Source organism: Pholcus phalangioides, unplaced genomic scaffold (genome assembly GCF_987345545.1).
Source record: "Pholcus phalangioides strain wild (caught in Gottingen) unplaced genomic scaffold, Ppha-v1.0 ptg000016l_1, whole genome shotgun sequence".
NCBI lineage: Eukaryota > Metazoa > Arthropoda > Arachnida > Araneae > Pholcidae > Pholcus > Pholcus phalangioides.
The window spans coordinates 16280949-16307683 of NW_028301609.1; the positions used below are offsets into that span (position 1 = coordinate 16280949).

Genomic DNA, 26735 nt, shown 5'->3' on the forward strand with positions numbered 1-26735 from the left:
GCATCCACACCATTCAGTTATACCTGTGCAGGCGAAGCTTCTGGAACCGGTTCTAGGCAATCTGTGGGCCACCTCGTTGGGCTATTTGCCTGTTGTGGCGTTGTATTTCACATATTTGTATTTGTATATTTTCATTCTCCGATCTCTGTCTTCGTGGTCTTTTGATCAGTTCGGATTTTTTCATAGTCTATAAAGTTCGGAATTTTCTAGTATGATTTCCACAGATGATGCTTTGGGTGTAGTTGGATTGGTTACGTCACTGAAAGTTATTAACTCGAAAAAAACGGGTAACGTGGTGCAAAGATTGGTTAAAAACAAAGGCAACAATATTCGCACTTTAAATTATTACAGGAATTGAGATTTGCACCAAAAGATTGGCATAATTTTCTCAGAATGGATCAAGATACCTACTCAAAGCTTTTTTTTTTTTTTTAATTCCTTTCGGAAATTGCTTCTCAAACTGTTTATTTTTTTAACAACACTGTCTCTGTTCGCTAGAGGATCTATTTCTCTCATTTTCCACACCAATCTCTCATAACTATCATCTTTCTTAATTTTGTTATGGTAATCTTTAGTTTTCACCTGCCACAAGCATATCTTATTCCTATACATTTCAATGAATTCTTCCAAACATTCGCGTTGCCAGTGGCGGATTACCGCACAGGCGCATGAGGCGCGCGCCTGGGGCCTCGGCAGAGCGGGGGACCTCCAAATAGTTGTGTGCTTCATCCTACATATGAATTTACATGCGCATCAACAAATCTCTTGAACTAAGTACAGTATCTGCTCTCCCTTTTTTTTTCAACCGCAATTTTTTTTTTTTTTTTTTTTTTGTTATTTTTTGTATACTGTACGTATGAGTTATGGAAGAAAAACGGGAACTGAAAGAAAAGAACAATTTACAAGACGCAGCTCTCAAGGGCCAGTTCTTCCCCGACAAAGAAAGAAGAGATATTGTAAAGCGATCATTCAGGGAGGGTCATTTTCAAACAGTATTTCCCTAATGGTCTGCGTCCATTCAAAGGAGTCTATAAAATCCACGTATCAGAAGACATATTTCAGGGCACTTTTTGCCTTTTACCGACCTCAGTTGTACGTATTTTTCTTGCCCTGCGCATAGGCGGAGATAACCCCAGACTTGGAAGTCTGGGGGGAAGGGGCATGATGATAATGTCAATTCATATATACGCATATACATTATATCTGTCGACTTCAATTTTGACGCTGGGGGAGGGAGTGCATCCCCCCAGGCGTATCTCCACCCATGGCAGTGCGCCAACATTTTTTTGTTGGGTAACTTTCGTTTTTTGTGAATAGTTCGTTTCTTTTTTTTTGTATTTTGATTTTATATTATGTTCCCTCCACTTCATCGATTCTTTAATATAGTAAATTATGTCTCTGACCTGCGATTTCTTTTATTTTTCTTCCTGCTCTTCTGCAACTGATACAATTGGTAAAGAGTGAATAGAAAGAGCGCGCCTTCCATTGTGGACATCCATCAACAGTCACAAGCTGGATCGCAAGATAAAACGGTTGAAAAATCGTTGCGTGTAGACACCCCCAAAAAATGACACGATTTTCAGACCGGTTTGGTCCCCCTCAAAACGGACGACAAAACGGTGCGTGTAAACCGGCCTTTAGGGCACAAGCAGGAGGAGGGATGAGAACAGCAGGTCCTAATGTCTGTCCGAAATGAAAATTGTAGTGAAGGCATAAACAGATGTCTCATTCCACAGTATTAAATGCTTTCATGGGCGCCGATAATACGACAGCTTTGGTGTAAGCTTTTGTATACAGTATAATGGATGGCAAGATGGCTATCGGCAAGCGGCGACATCGACAGGAAGAGACAGTCGTACTAATTAAAATGAATGTAGTAGAGCTCTTATTGTGATTTTGTCTCCCACTTGTTTGAATGAAATACTATAAGCTGGTTCAAACAACATATACATTTGCAATCTATGACTGGAACCATACGACCATATGACAAAAGAAAAGTGGGGTTTGAAATGAATGCTGAATGACATGCATTCTGAATCACGTGATTTTTCTGTTGCTCTTTTAACACTCCCTCCCCGGCTGAAAAAAATCAAGGGGGTTTCTTTTCCTTCTTTCTAAAAAAAAGAGCTACATTTTTGGATTGGTCAAGGAGGCTTGGGTAGACAACATCTTTGTGTCAGACCGAAAAGTGTTTATTGTTAATGTAATTGTAATGTGTGTTATTGTAATGAAAAAAATTTTCATGCCGATCCTCAAGATTTCCTTTAGGATTTAGATTGCAGAATCTCCAAAAATAACGGTAAGCAAAACTAAAAATATATAAATTATCTGATAAATTTTTATTTGAGCATTTCAATTCAACTACAGTAGTCTCTCGAGAATTCGGTCGTGCTCTAATCCAGCACGTCCAGTAGTCCAGGATATTTAGGTGGTGTGGTGTCACTTTTCTCCTGATGCCCTAACCCCCTTAACACGTTCTAATATTTCTTAATTGCTGATCAAGTCCTGACTATGTCTTTGCACGAAATTTCATATATTATTTCAATGGGTTTCTTCAAAGTTAATCCAGCAATTTTGGTAAAATCTGGCACACCGTGGTGTAATACGTACCGGATTAGCGAGAGTCTACTGCAGGGGTCTTCAACCTTTGAGGCATAGCAGGCCATATTGAAACATTTTATAAAGTACGCGGGCCACAATGTTATACAGTGGCATTTTTCGTTATTAAACGAAACGGGGGGGGGGGCATAATATAGAAGATTTTTATTCACTCTGAATACAAATAATGCAAAGGCAAAGGCCACAACAGGCAGAGTGCCCAACGAGGTGGCTGAAAGAGAAAATAATAATAATCAATATAATAATAGTAAAAATAAAATAGAATAAACAAATAAAAATAATAATTTCTAAAAAAATTTTTTTAAATAATTTCTTTCATTGACAATAATTTTAATTCATTCTGAAATAATTTCTTCCATTAAAAATATAATTCTTATATTTACTCCGATATAATTTCTTCCCTCTATTCCCTCTATTGAAGAAATGTTTTTCTATTAAATATTATCAGTATCTTTATATCAAATCAAATATATTATATTTGAGATATTATCAAATCTTTATTAATCAGTAATATTAAATTATTAAAACTATGACGGATCTCCATTTTTGCCGTGTGGCTGAAGGAAGGCACCAGGACGGACATCTTAGATTACTAAAAATATGATGCAGAATTTTACTGTGATTTTTTTTTTTTTAATGGGAGTGTGATTATTTTTCATCTAGTACCAGAGAATATCATTATATTTCCTTATCTTATTTTTGTGTTTATGGTTTTGGTGATGCAAAAATAAAAAAAAAGTTATGATTTTTCATAATATTGTTCATTTTAGTGAACCATCTCGTTCTTATTAGGGCCAAAAGGGTGCAGTGGTGGATAAACGCAAATTTGTGGGTGGGGGCGGTGGTTGTGACCATGTGTTCAATTTTTCAGGACGGTTCTGATTTCTTTTGGAAAAAATTCTGAATTTTCCCCTTTTTTTAAGCAAATTTATTTTCTTGGTTTGTTATTCAGTCAAAAAACGTAGAAAACATTTTTCTTTCCATTTAATTTTTCTGATCTCGGGGGGGGGGGGGGGGGGGGGGGGGACAGCCCCTACCTTTAATCCGTCCCTGATAGGGGGGCCTCCAGATCAGGTTGCGCCTGGGGCCTCCCAAAATCATGATCCGCCACTGCGCGTTGCCCGTTTAGAAGATCACTCGTCATTATAAACCTCGAGTCGTGAAAACTAAACTTACTCTGAACTAAACTCTAGTGGAGTGTTGAAATTGGTGTTTCCCAAAGTAGGACTATTCAGGCTATGAATGGACACAAGGGGGTGATGGGGGGGAAGAGAGGAAAACATCAGTTTTCGAAAACTCAGACCATTTTATTAAGGAAGCCTTTGTAAATATGGGCCTTGGGCAAAAAAAAAAAAAAAAAAAACTAATATTGCACACAGAAATTCGTACTTGTTTCATCAGAGCTAAAGTGTTTTTTTTCTCCCTTTGAATGTGCACTGTACATTCCAAATGTATTGTAACTGTAAATTGATCGATAAAGCCTACTGTTACAGATCTCCACACCATCTGGGGTCCTGCATCCCCGGGGGCTGGTTTTACTTATGAATATTGTCATTATTCGAGCCATTTCCCCCCAACCCCCACAAAGATGGGATTGGGATCAGGATTCTGGTTTCAGAGCCCGAGACGATTCCAATCATTCTTTTTTCCCACGTTAAAAAATTCACTATAGTGGCGGCTGGGCAAAGAGAATAGCCTCTGGGCCCGGCGGCAGGATGTAGATGGGGAGGGGCAGGGTCGGGTGACGCCCAAGAGCCGCGACGCACACTTTGAGGAAGACTGCTGTAACGGAAGATGTTTGTTAAATCAGCACCACAAGTACAATAATGAATTTTTTTTCCTTCAAAATTTTGATGTTACTAAAAACTCTCATAACGACCGATTTTCATGACTTAAGTAAAAGGCACTACTGCCTACTCATGCTAAGAATGCTATCCATATATACAGTGAATATGACAATATAGGCAATAAAAGATAAATTTTGGTATTACAATCGACGCTCCATATAACGACACCTTCGTCCCGTCGAGAATCGACGTTATATTTGGAGCAAGGTCGTAGCGAGGGGGAGACTTGGGGGTGTGGTCGGACCTGATTGGGACGGTCGTTATATAAGTAAAACGTAAAACATTTGGGACTTACCCTACCAGTCTTTGTAGCTATAACGTGAATGATCGCTATAACGGGAAGTTGTCATAACTAGCGTCGACTGTATCTTCGAAAACAAGCATCGTTTCTCCTCTGAATATACAGATAGCGGATACATGCTCCTTCAGCATCGTATGATAGTATTTTCTTTTCGCGATAGCGTCGATTTAAAAAAAATAATTTTTTTGACTTGAAAATTTTTACGGTAACTTACATAGTGTTTTTCCTTGAAAGAAAACTGCATTTTCACGCGACCTCTTACGATTAATTCAACTCAATTAGAAATTGACTTATTATGAAGCATAGTATGTATATTAATAGTATTACTCAATGATATAATTATATTATCAATCGTATATCTCTCTCAAAGAATTTTTCGATTGTTGTCTTACGTTTAACTAGCGTAATTTCATCTGAATTTTTTTCTTTCAATGTTTGAGCTGAAAATTGAAATTCGTTGCAATCTGATGAGATGTGTCCAAAAAACAAATTCAATGAGATTCATTAAAAATTACATGTAAAAGAAAATAATAAATTGCAGTGATTTTTGTCCTGTTGATGCTTGCTGGTTTTCGGTCAAGAAAGGAGTGGGAATCCTGCGTTTGAAATTGCAAACAATTGCAAACATTAACTGACTCGTATAAACAACTGCACATTTCTAAAGGAAGTACAGTTGAAAGAATACTAAAATAATCTGATGTCACGGGGCCCCTAAAATCTCCAAGAACCCTGGTTAAAACCTCTTCTCTAAATAATCAATAAACAATTAATAGTCATAGCACATTATTTGAATATAGAGTTTGTGTGTTTCGGTGCATAATTTCGGGCAAATTTATTGAAAAGAGTAATTTCAGAAACAAAATTGCGAATTTTAACAATGGTCGAAATATTTCTAAAATTTTATTTCGATTTTTTTATTCGATATGAAATTGTAAGAAAATATCGTGAAAATTACGCCATTAGAAAAATTTCTTCTAATTAAATGGAATCCCTCTCCTAAACAAGTTATTCAGCTATTATTGCTCTATTACATTATCAGTGAAAAAAGAAGAGGGAAGAAAGAAAAAAAAGGGCGAATATAAGAAAGCGGGAAAAAATAACTGCGCAGTTATACCTGATGGCCCATACACACGCTCAGTCATACCCGCGCAGGCATAACTGTACAGTTATACCGAATCGAAAAACCCTTCAGGTCGCCTGTGCAGGTCAACTGACGGCCCCTACGGTATGATTCACTGTGCCCAAAATAAAAATAAATCAGATTGAAGCATAGCTGTTGCTCGAATGCATTGCAAAACCTCCCCCTCCCCCCTCCGGATTCAGCAACCATGTTGTTTTTGAGCTTATCAGCATCAGTCATCATCACCGGGGTCTGACTCTCAGACATCTCTCTCCCACACACACACAACAGATGTCCCAGTTGCAAACAACAAAAAAACTCCCTTGGAAAGCAAAAAAACCCTTTCCGGGGTCCCATGTTCGGCTGGTAATCGCGACTCAACAACTCTACACTGACGAGCACTCACAGCAGGGGAGCCCCATATTGCCAGGCAGAGCTCCTTTGCTTGGATTTTTATCGGTTCCTTTTTTTACAAATTTATTATAACATTAAAAAAAAATTTAAATAAATGCAAGAACTAGAGTTCTGTCATAAAATAAATATGTTTAAAAAATACAATGGAAACGTACAAATAAGGTAAAATATATATGTACACATCATGGGCGGAGGTTCCCCCCCCCCCCAGCGGCAAAGGTGGAGTCGACTGATCTAATATATATATGTGTATAATATTAGATATATATAGTATATATGTATATAAGAAGTGCCCCCATCATCATCGTGCCCCCCCCCCAGACTTCCAAGTCTATCTCCGCCTATAGTACACATACATAAACTGAGTATTATATTCTTTGCCCCCCCCCCTTCCGGAAAAGTTGAAATGACGATCCCGCTCGAGACCTCACGCTTCGCATGGCGGTACCTACTGCAACTTTGTAGCAGTTGCTACAACCATGCATTTTGTACCCCCCTCCACCCGTTGTGTTAAATGGTAAATTCAACACCAATATAGAAAAAACATTTTTTACAGTAGTTCTCAAAGTGTACGTCGTGGCTCCCATAGGCGTGACGTCGAAGGACAGTGATGTGCGCCGGCGACATTAAACGACTTATTGATAAATAGAAGAGAGCCGTGTGTAAATGAGCACTAGGGTGAGAGACCCACAATAAATCGCTATTAAGAGTCAGAGTCAGGGAGCGATGGAGCCGGAAAATACACCAGAATATGCCGAAGGTTAGATTCCGGGGCAACAAGAGAAACGTCCGAACAACTTAGAACGTCCGAATTGAAGTTTACTTTTTACTACAATGAATTCAGAGGCGGCTGCAAGAATGAAATAACTGGAAATAAAATAGAATAAATGAAAGTTCGTAGAATAGAGCGAAATTTAACATTAGCTCCTATACAAGGATGGCGTCACTCTCCGCTACCATACGAAGGTTTTTAACAACTGGCTGTTGCGAAGATATATTTTGGAAAGAGAGAAAATTCAACTGCTCCTGCGGGGAATCGAACCCACGTCCTTTCACTTTCTGGGTGAACGCCCTACTGTTTGCGACAGAGGAACAGCTCATAAAAAAAGAGCGTGTTCGTAAATTGAGGTTCGTCAACCAAAATCGACGCTCGATTTTGTTTGACTCATCTATATCAGCAAATCCAACGGATTTTGTCATTTTAATTATACCTCTAATTTTCAAGCCCATTTTCAGGATAAAAATCAAACTACATACAAAATTTTGTGGATTTCAATTTCTAAAATTATCTTTTTAAATCACGGTAAGTATTACGTCAGCAGATTTTCAGTCAATTCAACCCCCCCCCCCCCGTCAGCGAAAGTAAGAAAACCTCTGACACCCCACCTGCCAGTACAATTAAATAAGTTCACTGACCCCCCTTCTACTGCATATTGGAATCAGAGGCATGCGCAGGGTGGGGGGGGGGGGCATAAGGCATGCCTGTAACTGAAACTAAAACACAATTTGACCGCCCAGCTATTTGGGTGGTCTCTTCTTGGAATTTCGTCGAGGGGGGGGGGGGAAAGGCCGCTTGTGGGTGGTTTATCCTCGCTAGCTGTTTACATGTTAGGTCACATTACATTATTCTATCTTCTCTATTGGGGTTGCATCAGTTTTTTGGGGTTCCTTGTATATGCAACAACACGCAATTTAGGAGACCTTAAAGGAACACACACAGAGACTGTAGGGAAGCTGTTTTTTTTTGTCAAATAAAAAAATAGCGCCCAATTTTAGAAGGTCGACACTGATGAGTATGTTACGATGTCGCGAGATGCAACAGTCGAGAAAATTGAACCGAAACAAGTGACACTTAAAACGAAGAATGTGGAGGGAAACCATTCGCATAGTAAATAAATAACAGCGACGAAAGATATATTTCCGTCTACGTGGGGGTAATCAACAGTCGTGAGTAAGGAACACCCAACCAACAGGATGTAGATCTCCATAATGAAGGCTACTGTCATTTTGTAAGCAACATTGCAAAATATAATCTCTTAGGGGTCATTGAAGTATTACGTCAGCATCGATGGGGAGGGGGTTTCCGATTTGCTGACTTTTGATGACAAGGGGGGCGAGGGGGTTTGGAAGAAGCTTATGTCATCAACCACCATTTATGAAGATATGAAATATTCTTAATGGCATCTTATTCGGTGCACCACAAGAACGGAAAAACCTTTCGATAGTTATTGGGCACCTGAACTAACATTCTACCTATTGATAAGTCCCCTACAGAGCCACTTTAATGATCTCTAAATGTTTCACGAATCCTTTAAGTGCTCTGGAAATGTTTCTGGGCCAATTGAGTGCTCTGGAACTGTGCCCGCATCACTCAAGTGATCCGTAATTATGCCACGGATCACTTAAGTAATCTGGGAATGTTCCGAGGGTAACTTGAGTAATGTAGAACCGCACTGGTGGCCGCTTAAGTGCTCTAAAACTGTGCCACATGTCACTCAATTCAATTAAAAATGCAATTATAAAAAGCAATTTCAAAGCTATAAAATGTAATACATTGCCCATAAAAATAAACTTCAGATAAAATATAACCCTCAACCTTTGTAATGCGAGTTTCATGCGCCGTCCACTGCGCCAACCAGGGATACTTTGAATTCCAGTTTCCAGAGTAAATGAAAATAATTCCATAGTAAATCATAATACAGAATGATATAAAATATATAAATATAGAATGATCCAAACAATACGGAACCAATGAAAATTCAGAATAAATGAAAATATTTCCAGAGTAAATGAAAATTTAGAATTGATGGAAATTCTAAAATATTCTGAAAATTCGAAAAACTCATGAGCATTCAGAATTAAAAAAGTAAAAACAAATAATCACAGAATTATTGAATATTCAGTATCAACAAAAAATAATTCCAGAATTAATGCCAAATAATCACAGAATCAATTAATATTTATAAATTATGAAAATTAAAAACAAATGAAACAATTGCAATAGACCACTGATGAAAATTCAAAACTAATTGAAAATAATTCCGGAGTTAACGAAAGAAATAATCGATAATACAATGGTATTGATGTTAATAACGCTAACATTGAATAATATTTAAATGAGAATGCAAACTCCTTCTCATGACTGTTTATTTTCAAAAATTGGCTAAAGTGCCTTGTCTATAACCATAACCCACCCACCCGAGAAGCTGCACAATTTTTATTTTGAATAACGTATTTTCAGAAGCGAATTCTAATAACAGTGCAGTATTAAGAAATATTATTTGAAATGTAAACCAAACAAACGCGAAAAATATCTTCAAGATAAGGCACACACACACACAAACTGAATTCAAAAAAGAGTAAAAAATAGGCAAAAAAAAAAAAGAAAAGAAAAAAGTTAAAAACAAGAGAAAAAACATGTTTTGAACACATTGGTTTCATTTAAATAATATCCAAGTTAATATTACTGCACATTATGTGGAAATTTAAGAACTGACTGTGTGTGTGTGTGTTGGAAACATTAGTTAAATAAAAAAAGGGATTGACTGCAATCGATATCATTATACAAAATTTCGTTGAAAATTTTAAAAGTTGAAAAATTTCTTCTGGATCCTAGCATAAAACCATTAAAAGTAAAACATGTAATGGGTGAAGAAAAATACGCATCAACATTATGTGCTTGGAAAAAAAAGTATTTTAAAAATTTATTTTGCACTTATCTACTTTATCAATACGTATAATAATTTTATACGGGATTTTACACAACCCATCCATATACTCTAGAATAGATCTGACATAAACATTAAAGATCTAACTAATAATTCTATAATCAGTGATTGTCATTCTTATTATCACAAACCACGTATTTTACACATGAATATACTAAAAGTTTCTCATGCATAATCAGGGCTGACCTTACTAAACGTCGGGAAAAATGAAAAAATTGAATTTTATGAGAGTGAAATAGAACCTATGCAGTGGGTCTTCATCAGGGTTTTATTATCATTATATGAGTTCATTGTTCTAGCATACGTAAAAGTACTATACGTTCAAGTATTACGTAAGCAAATTTTAAGTCATTTTTGACCCCCCCCCCTTGTCAGCAAAAGTCAGCAAAACTCTGACCCCCCCCCCCCTCTTGTCAGCAAAATTTCGTCATTAGCTCTGAATCCTAACGCATATTGGTGGGATCAGAGACGTACACAGGGAGGGGCATAGGGGGCTCTTTCCCCCCTCCCCTACGATCAAAAATGTATTTTTTAATGCAAAAAAATATTTTTTTGATTGAAATTTCGGAAGAAAATACCATTATATGTTATTATAATGAATTTCTGTTAATTTCAATGCTATTTGAATGCTATGAACTCAAAATTTATCCTTAATAAATTCATTGCGACCTCCCTATAAGCCACATAATGATAAATCGCATAAAGGCCCTTAACCCGCGAACCAAATATGGCCCTGGTGGTTATCTGATGCGGCCTGCCCTCCTCAAACCTAATTTTGTAAAAATGAACTAAGCGGCACATTTACAGATCGCTTAAGTGTCCCGTGGTACAATTCCAGAACATTTAAGCGGACCGCGGCACATTTTCATTAAATGATCCGTAACACAGTTGCAGAACACTTGAGCGATCCGTGACACATTTATAGATCTCTTGAGTCACATGTGACGTAATTTTAGAGCACTTAAGTGGACCCCAGTGCGGTTCTATATAGCTCAAGTTACCCGCGGTACATTCTCAGATTATTTAAGTGATCCGCGGCATATAATTACGGATCACTTGTGTGATGCGTGGCACAGTTCCAGAGCACTTAAGAGGCCCGGATACATTTCCAGATCACTTGGATCCGCGAAAAATTTAGAGATCACTAAAGTGGCTCTGTGTACGGCATTTATCAATAGTGGGGGGGGGGGGGGGGAGTTACTTCAAGTGCCCACAAATTATCGAAAGGTTTTTTTCGTTTTTGGCTCACCGAGTAAGAAAATTACGAATATTTCATATTTTAATAAAGGGTGGGTGATTACTGTTAAGCATTACCCAACCCCCCTCCCTCCTTGTCATCAAAAGTCAGCAAATCGGAAACCCCCTTTCCCCCCCCCCCCCCATCGATGATGACGTAATACTTGAAGGGCCCCTCTAACAAGTATTCATATTTATATATATATATTCTTTCACAAATCACTGAGTTCTTCTTTTGATGTAGCCCAACAAATAACATTTTAGACACAATATTACCCAAAGAAGTAAACATGAACACGAAAAACCCTGATGAAGACCCACTGCATAGGTTCTATGTCACTCTCATAAAATTCAATTTTTTTTCCTTTTTCTTTAAGAAAATAATTCCTTTTTGTATGTATATATATTTTTGAAAGAACAAGTGAGCAGCACTAGCGCTTTTGTCATTCAAAAGATATTTCTTCACTACCTCTTCATTTCTCATGTATTTTTTGATCCTACTATCATAGGCGGAGATAGACTTGGAAGTCTGGGGGGGATACGGTCATTATTGCTGGGGGGGGGCACGATGATGATGTCAATTCATATATATATATTAGATCAGTCGACTCCACCTTTGACGCTGGGGGGGGGGGCAATGCCCCCCGCATCTCCGCCCATGCCTACTATATATATAGAGAGAGATTTCGAATCGATGAAAATTCAGAACTGAATAAGAAATTAAATTAATTAAGAAAAAATTATTGCAAAACTAGTGAAATATCCGGAAAACTAATGAAAATTTAGAATTGAAAATGATATAAACAATAGTAAATAATTATTCCAGCAGTATGAAAATTAAGGAATCAATAAAAATTTGAATTAATGAAAGAAATTAAGAATCGAGATTTAAAATTAATGAAAGAAATTAGGAAGTGATGAAAATTTAAAATTAATGAAAGAAATTAGGAAGTGATGAAAATTTAAAATTAACGAAAGAACGTAAACATTTTCGTCGGCGGACACTGTAGGAGGCCTCTGAACTAGAAAGTCGATCAACAACTCGCGAGTTCGAAATTGAGTATTCTTTCGTGCTTCTGTGAGCACCAGAAATAAGTCGAAGATGCTATGAATGTGTTGTTGATCGCAAATAATACAAATAACCCGCGAAAAACATAGAAAATAAAACTGACACTGACTGAAATATTCTTCACGTGTGGGTCTCAAGTCTTTGACACGTGAGACCAATATTAAATGATATTATCTGAATAAGAAAAGAGAAGACAAAACAAAAAGCAACAAAATAAACAGTAATTACTACATTGCTAAAGTAACTCACCATAAAAATCTTGCGCAATCCAACGAACGCGTCAGCATCGATGGGATGCGTTTTTCCTTTTTGAGGTACAGCATTTTTTTTCCCGCCAAAGAAAGGCACGTCGGAATGTGGCGGGTTCCGTGAAGCCTGGCCAATAGCAATCGGGGAAGCTCCTTGTGACAACTTTTGGAACCCCGGGACCCCGTTTACGCGGGAAAATTCGCCATTCGGCAGGTGATTGCTGTCGAGTGAGGTTGTGTGTGAAGTTCACTGTTTCAGTTTCGCTAATCAACGGAAATAATTGCCAGATAATACGCGTTTTGTTTAGATTAAACCTCTGTTATTTTGAAGTGTTAATTCCAACATATCTCTACTACTTCTTGCGAGAGCGTCATCATTCCGGACCGCTTTGCTGAGCTGATCATCATTGTGCGAGAACAGTTATTCAGTAGTCCTAGCTGGCTCCAGGGGTTTATTGCCTGCAGTCGGAGCTCTTGGTGAGCCAATCAGTTGATGTCATGATTGTGTTTGCTTCAAATTTAACACCCCCGAAGTCGTTGATGAGTAACAGATTCCAGTCACTTTGGAAATGGGTAAGTACCAATTTTTAAGTGCCTGTGTTCAGTATATTCCATGGCGGTCGCCAGGAATTTCTTTCGGAAGGGGGCGATTAGTAGTCCGAAGGAGGATGTAGGCGGATTAATTATTTAATTATATAAAGAGTAAATATGTTTGATTCGATTTTTTTGCTGCCCTTATTTCGTTATTCGTTGAGTAAAAAAAAAATTTGGGCTCGAAACTCCAGTGGTTGGTATGAACGTTCTTTCAAGTTTTATTTCATATGCAAGGAATGGGAATATGCCATATGCACCTCTGGTATGTTTCGTGAGTGAAAAAAAAAAAGTTTCACAGTGTAGTTCTCCCTCCCGAGTAGTTTAGAGCAGTGGTTCTCAACCGGGGGCCATATGGCCCTAGGTGGGCCCTAGGATATTCCAGGGGGGCCACGGATGAAAATCTCGCAAAAGGGGAGCCACGGCTACTGATACGGGGGCCACGAAGAAGTTTATGAAATTAAATTGTTTTAGTCACTCTGACTAAAATTTAATTGCAAACAAAATGAATAGAATAGCATATCTTTTTTTGCAAATTTTCCCCTATTCAAGTAACATTAACATGAGGAAGAAAATAAAGTAAGTTGTTCATGCAATATCGGTGGTTTTACGACTTCGGGGTGACAGTAGGCCCTGACACAAACTATTAGAAGAGGTTTAAGAAAAATGGAGTAACTGTAAAGACAGAAAATTGTGTGTGTTGGAAGACTTTTCATTCAAAGAGGGCTGCCATAAAGAAAGCAAAAATTTGTTGACCATTCATTGACATTCTTTTGAGTGCTGGTAGTAAATGCAATCCAAGAAGTCGATGAGTGAAAAATGAAAGTTAAATTGTAAAAAACCCATCGTTTTCATGCAATTACAGATGGATAGCCATCTAGTTTAGCACAAAGCAATCTTCAGTAGTGGTCTGATGGGGAATATACTGTATTTATAAAAATCGAATAAAGAATGATTGCTCTGGGGTATTTTTTATGAATTTTGAGGGGGGTGCCACTTCATTGCCTTTGCTGAAAACAAATAAAGTCGAATTCAGTTATAACGAACTCCAAGAGACCAAATCATACATGAGAGAAAATGCCCGCGGAATTTAATTTTTAAAATTTTTAAATTAAAACTACATTGCTGTATAACTTAAGAAACTATAATTGCATAAATTTGCTGTTGTTTCAATCGCAAGTGTTCATATGCCATTCCTTTCAATTTAACAGGAAAAACGTAATTTTGAATATATTTAAGACAGTCTTAACGTCATTTGGTTTGCTGATTGGTGTCTATATGCAATCCAAGAAGATAATGTATTAGGACTTCCTCTAAGATTGACACTACACCTTTAAAGTTTTTTAATCGATACTGCAATGCTTCCTATTAATGAACTAACCTACTACTTAAGCTTGTTGCTGGCCTACTACTGGCCTTTCACCTTTGAAGACCAAACACATCCCGCTTCCCATCTCATTGAGATATCGAAGTGTTCCCGGAGGATGAGTAGGCTATGTCTGGAAATTTTATTAGATATCTTCAGGATAATAAATAAAAATATTACATGTAGATTGCACGTATAAATTCACACACAATCTATGTTCGTCAATGGACGAATCATAATATATGGAGGAAAAAAAATCAATTATAAAATCTACATCATAATCTTCCGAAAGTTCTTGATTCCATCCGAAGATGAACACTAGCGTCCACGCGCTCTAAACAGCGTCCCTTGACATTGTGGTCATAGCCTTGTTGAGGTATAATATATATAATCTCAATTTTTTACAAGTTGATCAGACATTCATCGGTACGAAATGTCGATAGGCGCCTACAGCATCATGGCCTGCAACATCCCAAATAATTTCAATGCAATTTTCCTATCCTTCAAGAACAATGTTGTGGACATTAGAAAAAAAGTTCTTAAAGGGCGTATGACCACATTTAAAGCAATTTAATCCGTTTATTTGAGACTCACTGCGTCTGTTGATTTCTCAGAAAAGTGCAATAAATTCTCACGTAAGTCTTCACTTTGAAATGTCAGTAACCGGCTGAATGCATCTCTGTATCTGTCAACCTAAAATTTATGGTTTTTAGTGTTGATAACACGCATGCAAAACCAATTCAGCGACGCGTATTCACAATCTGCAAAAACTGCATGGATTTGATACTTTGAAATAATGTCTAAATGCCAAAGATTTGGAGAGTTCGAATCAAAATGAAAATGTAAAATAATTTAAGTTGCTTTCTTCGCATAAATGAAATATTTTAATATTGAAAGCTATATATAGAGATTAATCGTGGCCGTAGTCAAACGTCTCATAAATGTGAAATTTTGTCATAAAACTGAAAGTGAGGCACGAATCCCCTTGCGCACTAGTGGAATTTCGAGACATTTACGCACAACCGAGCCCCTCTTTGTCATTTTTCTTTTTTTCTCCCCACCCTTTCTTTCTTTTGTTTCCTTCCTAAATTTATAAAAGTAAAAAGGACATAATCATTATAAAAAGGACTGTTTTCAGATCAAATTGCCGAAGTTCAATTACTTTAATGCAAAAATGTCAGATTTTTTTTGGGGGGGGGGAATACAGTCAAACCCCATTATAATGAACTCCAAGATACCGGAGAAATCACTTCGTAATTACCAAATTTCGTTACAATGGAATTCCAGATTTTTATATTGTTCCTATGAAAACTTACCCGGGGATTAGAAAAGTTTTCGTTAAAACGATATTTTTTTCCTGTTATAATGGTATTCGTTAAAACGGGAGTCGACTTTATTTCGTCTCAAACTATTTTTTTACGTGTATATGCAGGCTCATGGGTAACAGGGTGTATGGCACTTTACTGGCGGGCCGTTAGTCTTAGAGACATACCCAACTAGAAAAAGTATCCAAATCACGTGTCCAACTCAGATATATCATTCATGTTGTAAGGGGTTGTATAGTTATAAAGTAAAAAAAACTTTTTATACCGTTCCCGTGTGCCAAAGGACCTAATTAAGACGTTGCTCTGTCTTTCCCGATGCCAACTAAAATAATTTCACGTTTCTAAGTGCAATATTCACCGAGATATGCGAATTCGAAAAATTGAGGAAATTTGGGAAAAAACAGCAACAGATAATGCTGGTTTTTTTCCCAACTTTCTTGGAATATCTCAGTGAATATTGCACTTAGAAACGTTGAATTTTTTTGTTGGAGACCGCAAAAAGAGTTAACATTTTTATTTTAATAACTATGTAACCCCTGGCAACATGAATCAAATATCTGAGTACTACACATTATTTGGGTACTTTTTCCAACTGGAAGTATGCTTCTAGGACCAATGGTTCGCCAGAAAATGTCATATGCCCCGTTACCAATGCGCCCTGTACATTAAATATAGTATGGACTGTTATGTGAAATATTGCCCTGTGTTTAAGCCAACTCGCACGTTGCTTCGTCCGACTGCGAGAGAACGGCCACATTATGAACCAAAAAGCCACTTGAAGGTAGCTTGTCATCCAATGAAATATCAGATTTTCACCGTATCGAAATTGAAGTCAACAAACTGATAATTTTCTTATTTGAAAATCTGATTATTTATATTTTCCAATGGGCTTGAAATCCTGATCATGAATCATTATTATGTTCACACGAACAGTTTTGTCACTGCGCTCTGGAATGAATGGTTCAAACAAATATTTAAAAAAATTGCACACATATTTTAGTTCATTTTTTTAAATTCATAGTAGGGCTACAACATGAACCTATATCCTTGATACATATATTATTGTTGAAAACAATGTAGAAGGTTGAACTTTTCAATTGTGATTCATTTGTGTGGCTACTCCCTCATTACTACTTTTATCCGCACGAAGAGAATAAAATTAATAAAACTGCTTGCTACCACTTTTTTTGATTTTTATCATTATAAGAATGCGTATTTTGGAAGCTACAACTGACATTACTCAATGAAACCATAATCTTTTACATGAAAAAACTAATTTGGAAATAATACAAATTTCATCCAGTACAGTAACTTGATGACATTGTGCCGTCTTCAAGCGCAGAGTTTACATTGATTAAAAATATTTATTCTATTTTTTACTGTATTCTATTATGTTTGTTTTGCTTTTTCATTATTTTCATAAATTAAAAATTAATCAAATTAAATTCAAACATATTTATACTTGAGACAATTTTTGAATAACTATCTTCTAATGGGAAAACGGGGGGGGGGGAGAGGAGGAAGGGGGAGTAGAAAATTATTCATGTTCGCAATGGGGGCCACAGGTATGAGAAATGGGTGAAAGGGGGCCACGGACAAAAAAAGGTTGAGAACCACTGGTTTAGAGGGAACAGCAGTTGACAGGAGAAAAATGCATCTCCTGATTATAACGCTAACCACTATAGTTGCGGGAATGTTAAGTGCAAATTGCCTGAATCACTAATACGTGCTGTTATTACTGCTGTTTTATACTAGATGATAGGTCTATAATTCAGTAAATTTCTCTGAATTTTGCTTTTTTTTTCAAAACTTGTTGCTTATTAGAAAAGTTCTCTGAATTTTTGTTTAAATTTCTTTTCGAAAATGCTTTTTTTTTTGAAAATCAATTTCATTTTATGAATGCTCGAGATGTGAAAAATGCATGGCCTCACAAGGGCGGGTCTGACAGGGCTCTAGCTCTAGGGCCCGGGACAATTCTCATAAATTTTTTTCGTTGATTTTTCTCATTAGTTAATTTAATTATAGAAAGGTCCCAAAACATCCCAGCCTAGGGGCTCTGTTCCAGAATGTGGGGGGGGGGGGGATATGGGAAAATGTTTTCTCAACCTTTACTAAATTCATTTGTAGCGTTGTTGACATGAGCAAATTTACTATTCTCTTATTTTTAGGTATTTTAAAGGTTTTTGTGTAAACCATTATGTACTCTTTATTCAAAAACTTAAATTGGCAGGTATTCAATGTGTTATGTGAAATTGGTTTTTATGATCTTCATTAATGATTTGTGAAATTGGAATTACTCAAGAAGTGTACAGAATCGTGTACTTATGTGTTAAATGTGTATATATATGTAGACCACAAATGAAATTATTCAAAAAGTGCGTGGAATTAATTACTTGTGGTTAAATGTAGACAGCACGGTTTTCGTCAATAATCAATAACGATAGAATTATATAAGGTGGCTGTTATAAAACTAATTTTTGTTGCCTCAATTTTCAATTCAAAAAAGAATATACAAAATTCTGAGCCGGGGCATGTTCTACTAGTTTTAAAATTTTGGAACTCTACTCTCTGTACATCATAATGCTTTTTTCCAGATTATATTATATTTGTTATCAGGAATCCGATCCGTATCCGCACAGATTGTGACAATATAAGGATAAAAGGGAAATTTTGGTCCTACAGTAGAATATCATTTATCCGAATACCGGTCAACCGAAACATAGGTTAACCGAAAGCGTTTCGGTCGGGAAATTCCGATTTGTGAGCTATGTAGAAGTTTATCTAGCGGCCATAAATGCTTTCTTCCAGATGATATATTCCCCAAACTGATACAAACTATGTACAGTTTTGTGTTTAATATCACTGTTTCTTTGTTTATTACTGCGTCTATGATACTTGTATTATTTTTTCCCGTAAATAATCGGTTATCCCAAAAAATCAGTTATTTGAACAACCGTGGTCCTTAATTGTTTTGGATAATCGATGCTCTACTGCAGTGGGTTCTACTCAACAGTGGGTTCTACTCTGCAGTGCTCTACTCAACCTGGGGCCATATGGCCCCCTTGCGGTCCTGGGATTTTCTAGGGGGGGCCACGGGAGGAAATCAGAAGAAAAGTGATCCACGACAGTTGGTGAAGGGAAGTCATAGAGAGCTGTGAAGAGAAAAGATTTAAAAGTGAAACATGGTTGAAGAATATTACTACTTTCAGAATCCATCAGATCCATCCATAGAACCAGGGGCATCTTAACCCTTGGGTCTATGTGGGCATGACCATGTCTATAATAGAGGGAGGGAGACTGCACTGTATGGGATCTGGTACTATGATTTTCATATGTAAGCTGTTACTTCCAGCAAAGTATGGAGGGCCCCAGAACAACAGTTGATGTGTTGGGAGGGTCGATTTATCGTGCATGTTCGTTGGATCGTACCGTATTTTACACAGACCGTGTTTTACCTGACTCTTGGGAGATATGATAATCCACCATTTGAATCCGTGCTTAGCCTGGATTCCAGGGATTGATTTGATTTATTACAATTTCATTCATAATAAAAAATAGAAAGTATCTCACTCTTGGATGAGGGTAGAGGGGGGCCCTGGATAGCACAGAGGGGCCACAAGAAAAAAATGTGATCCATAGGGGACCACGAGCTTAAAAAGATTAAGAAACACTGCTCTACTGTATCGGTATTCCCTCCTCCGAAAACAGGCATCGCGTTTTTCTTCGAATAGTTGGAGGAAGATGCGGATAGGGAGACCAGTGGCGTAGGGGGATGCGGCCCGCACCGGGTACCAGCTCTGAGTGGTGACAAAAAATTGCCGGTTTTGTATTAATGCGCCTTTCTTGTTACATAAAATAACATGTCAAACAATTTACATGGGCCTTTACAATCGCTAATTGCAGCAAATTGCGGGTGAACGATGTGATGCTGTAATAATTTAGTATTATTGTGTGGTGCGTAGGGATGGTGGGGGGGGGGGCTGTTCCGTCTCGTTTCGTTTGAACTGTGTTGATGCTCAAGTAAACAAACAGCCGGTCCTGGTGACCCATCATCTCATCCTTCCCACAAATATCATTTGCCCCAAGTCATTCTGTGCAACAAGATCATATTTTTAACGCGAACATCATAATAATATTCAAAAAATCTTCAACGAATAAGGCAGATCAGAAAATACTAAAAAATTTCTTATGCATTTCGACATGCTATGTGTGTCGTCTTCAGAGGATAAGAATATCACGCTGACCAAGTTTCCCACTTCATTGATTTCCAAATTTTCAATCTCGGTTGCTCAGCGGAAAGAAAAGCTATGCGCCTGTCCATGTCAAACGTCGTGACAAGAATGAAGCGGAGCGCCTGCGTGTAAGTAAACTCGGTCAGCATGATATTCTTATCCTCTGAAGACGACACCCTTAGCCAGGGGCGGCTCAAACTATTTTTTAATTAGAGGAACCCTAGTGCCCTAATTGTCATACATTGCAAATACTTGGTGCAGTTATATCTAAGTTTGACTCCCTATATTTTTCTGCAATTTTTCTCAAGCACAAAATCTAGAAATAAAACAGCTATCCTCCTGCACTGTATCTAGGAATTAAAGTTTCAAGTCAAAATTTATCAGATCTTCTATATTTCTAAAAGTTTACCACATTTCAATAAAATGCATACTACACTAGGGTATTTTTTACCTGGTTATCATTGAAGTTAAATGAAGAAAAAATTAAATTTTTCGTGATTTAAGTCAATCATTTGAAAAAAGTTCAAATAATCGACGCACCCTGCAATCAACTGTAAAAGGCCGAAGAAAATTCGTTGTTTTTTTCAAGGAAAAAAACTACTTAAGTTACCCCGTAATAACTTTTCAAGTCAAAGAAATTAATTTTTCACTAAACCGGTGCCATTGCGAGTAGAAAAATGTTATCATCCGATGCTGAAGGGGTGGGGGTCTCCCCCAGTGGCGTAGCAAGCTCTGGTGGCACCCGGTGTGGAGTTTTAACTTGTCACCCCCATGTCCACCAAAATATAAAATGAAATTTATTGAGAAAGTAATTTTTTAATAAGACAACAAATAAAAGGCAAATACCAGGAAATACACGCTATGGGCAGGGGCGGCTCGAGCTTACCTGCCGTGTCTGGCAAGAGGCTGACAGGGCTTCAGTGAAGGGGATCTCGATATAAACCTGACTTTTTTTTTTTTTGCAGAAAAAAGCCGCGCATCATACTGTTTACTGTGCAAAATTTTTTTTTTTGTTAAGTTTCAGAATTATCTTACCATTCTTAATAATGAAAGATAACTTAATCTTTGAAACAGTACTTTTTTTGTGAGCCATCATCACTTATCCCGTGAAGATATGTGTGTAACGAGATTATTTTTACTAAGAAATTTTTTTCAAAGGTGTTTCTGGTACTCCTGGGACTGGCCAAGTGAGAAGCCGAACTGTTCCTTTGCTTTCGAAATTTTTCCCGAATTGTTTTGCTTTCATTTGACTATTCTGGAACAAATCCTGGACGAGGGCATGGCACTCCCTAGCAGGGCCCCAAGGCTGGGATCATTTGTGAGCCCCCTCAGTCAGACTTCTCACGGAATTTTCCATAGTTAATTTATAGCGTGAATAAGCCAAAAAATTATGAGAATTGTCCCGGGCCCCATGGCTAGAGCTCTGTAAGTTCCGCCCTTGTGGGGGGCCATGGGTGACGGAACCAAAATGCACACTTGCTCATTGTGATAAGAATACAGGGGCGGCGCTTGGCCATGCGACCCATTGCGGCTACACCGGGAGCCGTTCTGACAAGTGGTGTGGGACTGAGCGGGGGGCCATGTTCTGTGTTGGTGCTGTAATGGCAGTTTGTGTGTGGCTCCCTGCATGAAGAAAGTTGAAAGTGGATCTCGGATCTTGATATTCCAGTTGGGTGATTGGATACACCTTCAGTTGATGTTGATGATGATCTCAAAGTTTCTTTGGTCAGTTCAAAAAAAGAGGGAATAAAGATTCATTTGAAGCAGATCAAGATGGCTTTCTAGAAACATGTAAGTTCTATTGATAAAAACGGTTTCTCGTTGTCTATTTATTATTCTTGGTATATTTTATGTACATCATTTGTAAATACAGTGAAAATCCTGTGTAAGATGGATGATTGCCCTTATAACAATATTAATTCTTTGGTCCCGGTACATTTCCTGTAGTGTTGAAGTATTCCATCTACAATAAAACTAGAGATGGGCCGAATAATGCTTAGGTATTCAGACAAATTTCTGTGTATATCTAATCACTACAAACTAATTTTAAAAAATTAATTAATTGGAATTTTTCCCATAAATAAAAAATTTACTGATTATATTTTATTTTGTGGTATGCATTTTTTTCTATAAAAGAGGTTATGTGAGGGTGAATTTCTACGATAAGAGAACATTAAACTGAAAATAAAATCCTACTGCAATAAGGTGGAAGAGTGAGCGTGAATTATAGTGTACACAAGTACACTAATTGAAGGATGTACCTAGACAAGATACGTATTTAGCTACTAAAAGGGGCAGAGAACATCTTTGTGATAAAATGAGAGAAAAATAAGCATCACTAGCTGAGAAAAATGGGACGAATTGGAAATGGACGAGAAATTATGGTTGATATATTTTTAATTACATGTAAAATTGCATTAAGTGCTGTAAATATTAAAATGCAATGTATCATTAAATTTTATTGTCAGTATCATGGCAAGTAAGTAATCTTCCAATTACCAGTTTTTTTTTAAATTAAATAATAAACTGCATATTTAAAGTTCAATATAAATCATCTGAAATTACCAATAATTTTATTTTCAATTAAGAACACCAACTATATTTATAACTGTGATGAATTTTAGGAAATTTATATTCGGCCGCGGAATACTCGGTGTTTCAGCTAAATCACTATCCGCCCCCATCCCTAAATAAAATCCCTCTTAACAGACATCCCTCTGATGCGGTCACCCCTTTTTACGGCCAAATAACAATTTCCCCTCGCATAATAAAAGTATGCATTTCAAACCCCTCATCAAAGGTCACCCATCTTTTACCAACGAATCTTTTTGTCCCGCCGATGTCAGCAAAAGAGGAGGTTTTACTGTATAACGATAAATCTTGTATAATGATATTTTTCTGCTGTCCCTTAAGCGTCGTCATAACAAGATTTTTGCTGAATTTCCATCATTTTTTGGAATTTTTTTTTCACATACTAAGAACACATATTTGGTCAAAGTTCAATCGTGGACATTTTTCTGTGGCTGCTAACGCACTGTGTGATGTTATGCAAAATATCAATCAATCCTCAGTTTCTGCATATTTTTGATATGAACGTTGATGTTTCAGAATGAGATATATCGTTTTCCTCGTTACAGTATTATGCTATCCCTTTCAGCGGCATTTATGAAATATCTTGCCTCCTTAAAAGGTTCTTATTTTAGCATTTACGACGCGAGATATTTTGTAAAATTGATTCTCACTGGAACAGTTTTCCCTATACCCCTTAGTTTGCACCTGCTGAAAATCGGAAGAAAGCGTACTGCATTTAAAAAAAAGGTACGGTATTTTTTAAAGGGGGGTTTACTCATTTTTGCTGTACCACTTATAGAGTTAAATTGATAAAATAAAAAAAGTTTTTGTGTCTCTCCCATTGTATTATAGTTAGGTTATGGAGATTAACCATGCCCCTCACCATTTTTACCATCTTCTGTGTTGGACATGGGAGAAATGTCTTTCCTTGTTTCTCATCATCAATGATTGACAAATGAAAAATAACTTTTACTGTCCCCACACTATGTGATGACTGAATTATTATGTTATTGAAACTTTCAATAATAAAATGAGGAGGTAGATAAAAAATTGTTGAAAATTTCAAATCTACTTTGAAAACACTTGACGGTGGCAGAGTAGAAATGGATTTGCCATTCAAAATTGATCTTCCGCAATTATCAAATAACAAAGATTTGACGCGTAACAGATTAATAAGTATGTGTAGATTCGCCGAGAAACATATGTTAATGGAATACCAATCCGTTTTCCAAGAATGGGAAAAAATGAAATTTATAGAAAAGGTTCCAGTAAACGAGATTGAGAATGAAAATTGCCATTATTTGCCTCATAGACCTGTTGTGAAAGCAGATAGCGAAACGATGAAAATTAGACCGGTGTTTCATGCATCGTCCAGAGAGAAAGGGCAATTATCATTAAATGATTGTATACTGGCCCCAACATAATTGAATTGATAACAGACATTTTGGATCGGTTCAAATTTTATCCGCATAGGGTTGTCTGCCGATATAGAGAAAGCGTTCCTTCAATTGAGTGCTTCTCCTCGAAACCGGGATTATTTACGTTTTCTCTTTCCTTCTAGCAATGAAGAAATAATTTACAGACATTGTCGAGTTGTATTTGGCAGTATTATCTATAAATCATCTCAATTATACGCAATCAAAATTCGCAGATGTTGCGCGACAGTTAAAACATTCGTTTTGTGTTGATAATTGAGTGAATAGTCTAGAGCAGCAAGAAAAATTCATTGAACAGGCTTCACAATTAATGTCGCGAGGCTGTTTTAATTTGAGAGGTTGGGAGAGCAACGTTCCCAATAAATTAGTATCTAAGTGTTCAGGCAGGAATCACGTCGGTTGTGTGTATCTTGTATTTTTGTCGGTATTTTGTGGGACCTGGATAGAGACACGTTGAAGTGTAATATAAATGCTCTTGGAAATGATAGACAAACGAAACGTATCATATTGGCATTGGTACACAAGATTTTCGATCCGATTGAACTGGGATGCTCCCTTACCTGACCACATTGAGAAAAAATTTTCAGAGTGGTCGAACGGACGAAAGATCGGAAACAACAATGGGCATTAAAATTACGCTGCTACGAACAAAATCGAGGGTATCCCCCTTGTGAAGCAATTAACCATTCCCCTTCTAGAATTGATGGCATGTTGTATTGGTGCTCGTTTAGCAAGTTCCATTAGAGAAGCTTTAGACATGCCTGATCTTCGAATCACTTTGTGGTGTGATTCGATAGTAGCACTATGGTGGATTAAAGAACATGGAAATTGGTCGATTTTTGTGGCCAATAGAGTTAAGGAAATTCATGAACTCACAGATGGTGTCCGAGACATATTCCAGGAGAGTTAAATCCTGCTGATCTGTTGTCATGAGGTTGTTCCCTACTCCATTGAAAAGATCATTATGGTGGAAAAGGCCCTCTTGGCTGCTGGAGTCTCCCTAGATCTGGCCAGCAAATGAAATAGCTTGTCAAATGACACAAGTGGACTCAGAGAGAAGGAAGGTAAAATTGTATAATCTCAATTTTTCAGTGAAGGAAGTTCCATGGTATTCTGTGAGATTTTCAAATTATCAATCGATTATCCTCTTGATAGCTTGGATCCTGCGTTTCATTTCCAATGTCAGGAGGGAAAACTTATCCAAGTTGAGAGGAGAACTCTCTCTGTTGAGGAAATTGAAACGGCAGAAAAAACACTATTAAGAATTGTACAGACACAATACTTTCCTGTCCCTCAGGATATTCTTGTTCTTAATACATTCATAGATGAGGAAGGTATCATACGAGTGAGGACTGAAATAACTGAACGCTTAGACAAACCCTCATTCATATCGTCTATCTTATTACCTGATAAATGTCCATTTACTCGTCGGCTAAGAACAGTGATCCCGTATCACTTCCATTGGATAGGGTACAGGATGCTTCCGTATTCGAAGTTGTGGGTGTAGATTTGGCAGGACCCTTGTATGTTAAGAAGAGGGGAAAAGGCCTGGATAGTTTTTTGTTTACATGCGCAATATATAGAGCTGCACATCTGGAGTCAAGTTTCTGCTCTATCGACGGATGCTTTCCTTCTGTCACTGCGACGATTCATAGCAAGGAGGGGAAGACCGCGAGTAATATATTCCGATAATGGTACCAACTTCAGGGGTGCTGACAATAGCGTCAGTGCTATAGACTGGGAGAAAATAGTAAATACTCTTTCACACAACGTATTAGCTGGAAATTCAATCCTCCCATGCAGCACACGGCGTCATGGTGGGAAAAGGCTAGTACTAGTACCCACACTTGAATAATTGAATTAGGCAAGCCTTGGGAAGAACTGTTCTTCTTCTAGAAGAGCTGTCAACAATGTTGTGTGACTGTGAGTCAGTCATCAGTTCAAGACCCCTTATGTGAGAGTCCCATACCGACAGAAAGTGTCAAACGATTTATCACAGTGGTTTCATAAAGAATATTTGGGTCTACTAATTCAAAGAAAGAAGAAACTATCATCAACCTAGTTGAAAGTTGGGGATGTGGTCCTTGTTGGGGAGGATTCAAAAAAAAAAAAAAAAAATTATTGGCTTTTGGCGAGAATCACTCAGCTGATTCCGGGGAAGAGATAGAAAAATAAGGACTGTCACAGTGAAGTCTCAATCCGGAACATTTGTGCGTCCAATACAAAGAATTTTTCCATTGGAAATGCAGGATAATGCACCTTCTAATTTGTTCTCTTGTAGTGACAATTCTTTTTTTCAGATCCTGATGGACAACACCGTTGACGCAGGACCAACATCCAGATTCGGTTGGGCACTCAAAGTTCCTGAAAGATTTGTCTTTATAGGTCCAAGCTGTTTTGAAGACTTCCCTGCCAAACACCAGGGAGGATGAAGGGTAAACCACCCAGAAGGGGCCTCTCTCCCTGATGAGGACGACGTTCCAGGAAGAGGTCACCCACACCCTTTAGTTTTAATTCCTCTCTTTTTTTCTCCTTTTACTCTGCCTGTTTATAGATATGTGTGCTTGTTGTAGAGGAGGATGGTCATGTAGAATCATCCTCCTTACATAGATGAATCAGTTAATTGTTTAGA

At 37.5% G+C, this 26735-nt stretch overlaps 1 long non-coding RNA gene across 2 annotated transcripts; it reads left to right on the forward strand.

Moving 5' to 3' along the window:
- The first annotated feature begins 13020 nt into the window (after nucleotides 1–13020).
- LOC149075144 (uncharacterized) lies at nucleotides 13021–26615 on the forward strand. Of its 2 annotated transcripts, none has more exons than XR_016194289.1 (2): nucleotides 13021–13155; nucleotides 26404–26615. It is a non-coding gene; the product is annotated as an uncharacterized LOC149075144 (long non-coding RNA). The 2 variants fall into 2 exon arrangements; XR_016194290.1 differs by lacking the exon at nucleotides 26404–26615 and adding an exon at nucleotides 21653–21724 and having other exon boundaries at nucleotides 13084–13155.
- Nucleotides 26616–26735: the final 120 nt, after the last annotated feature.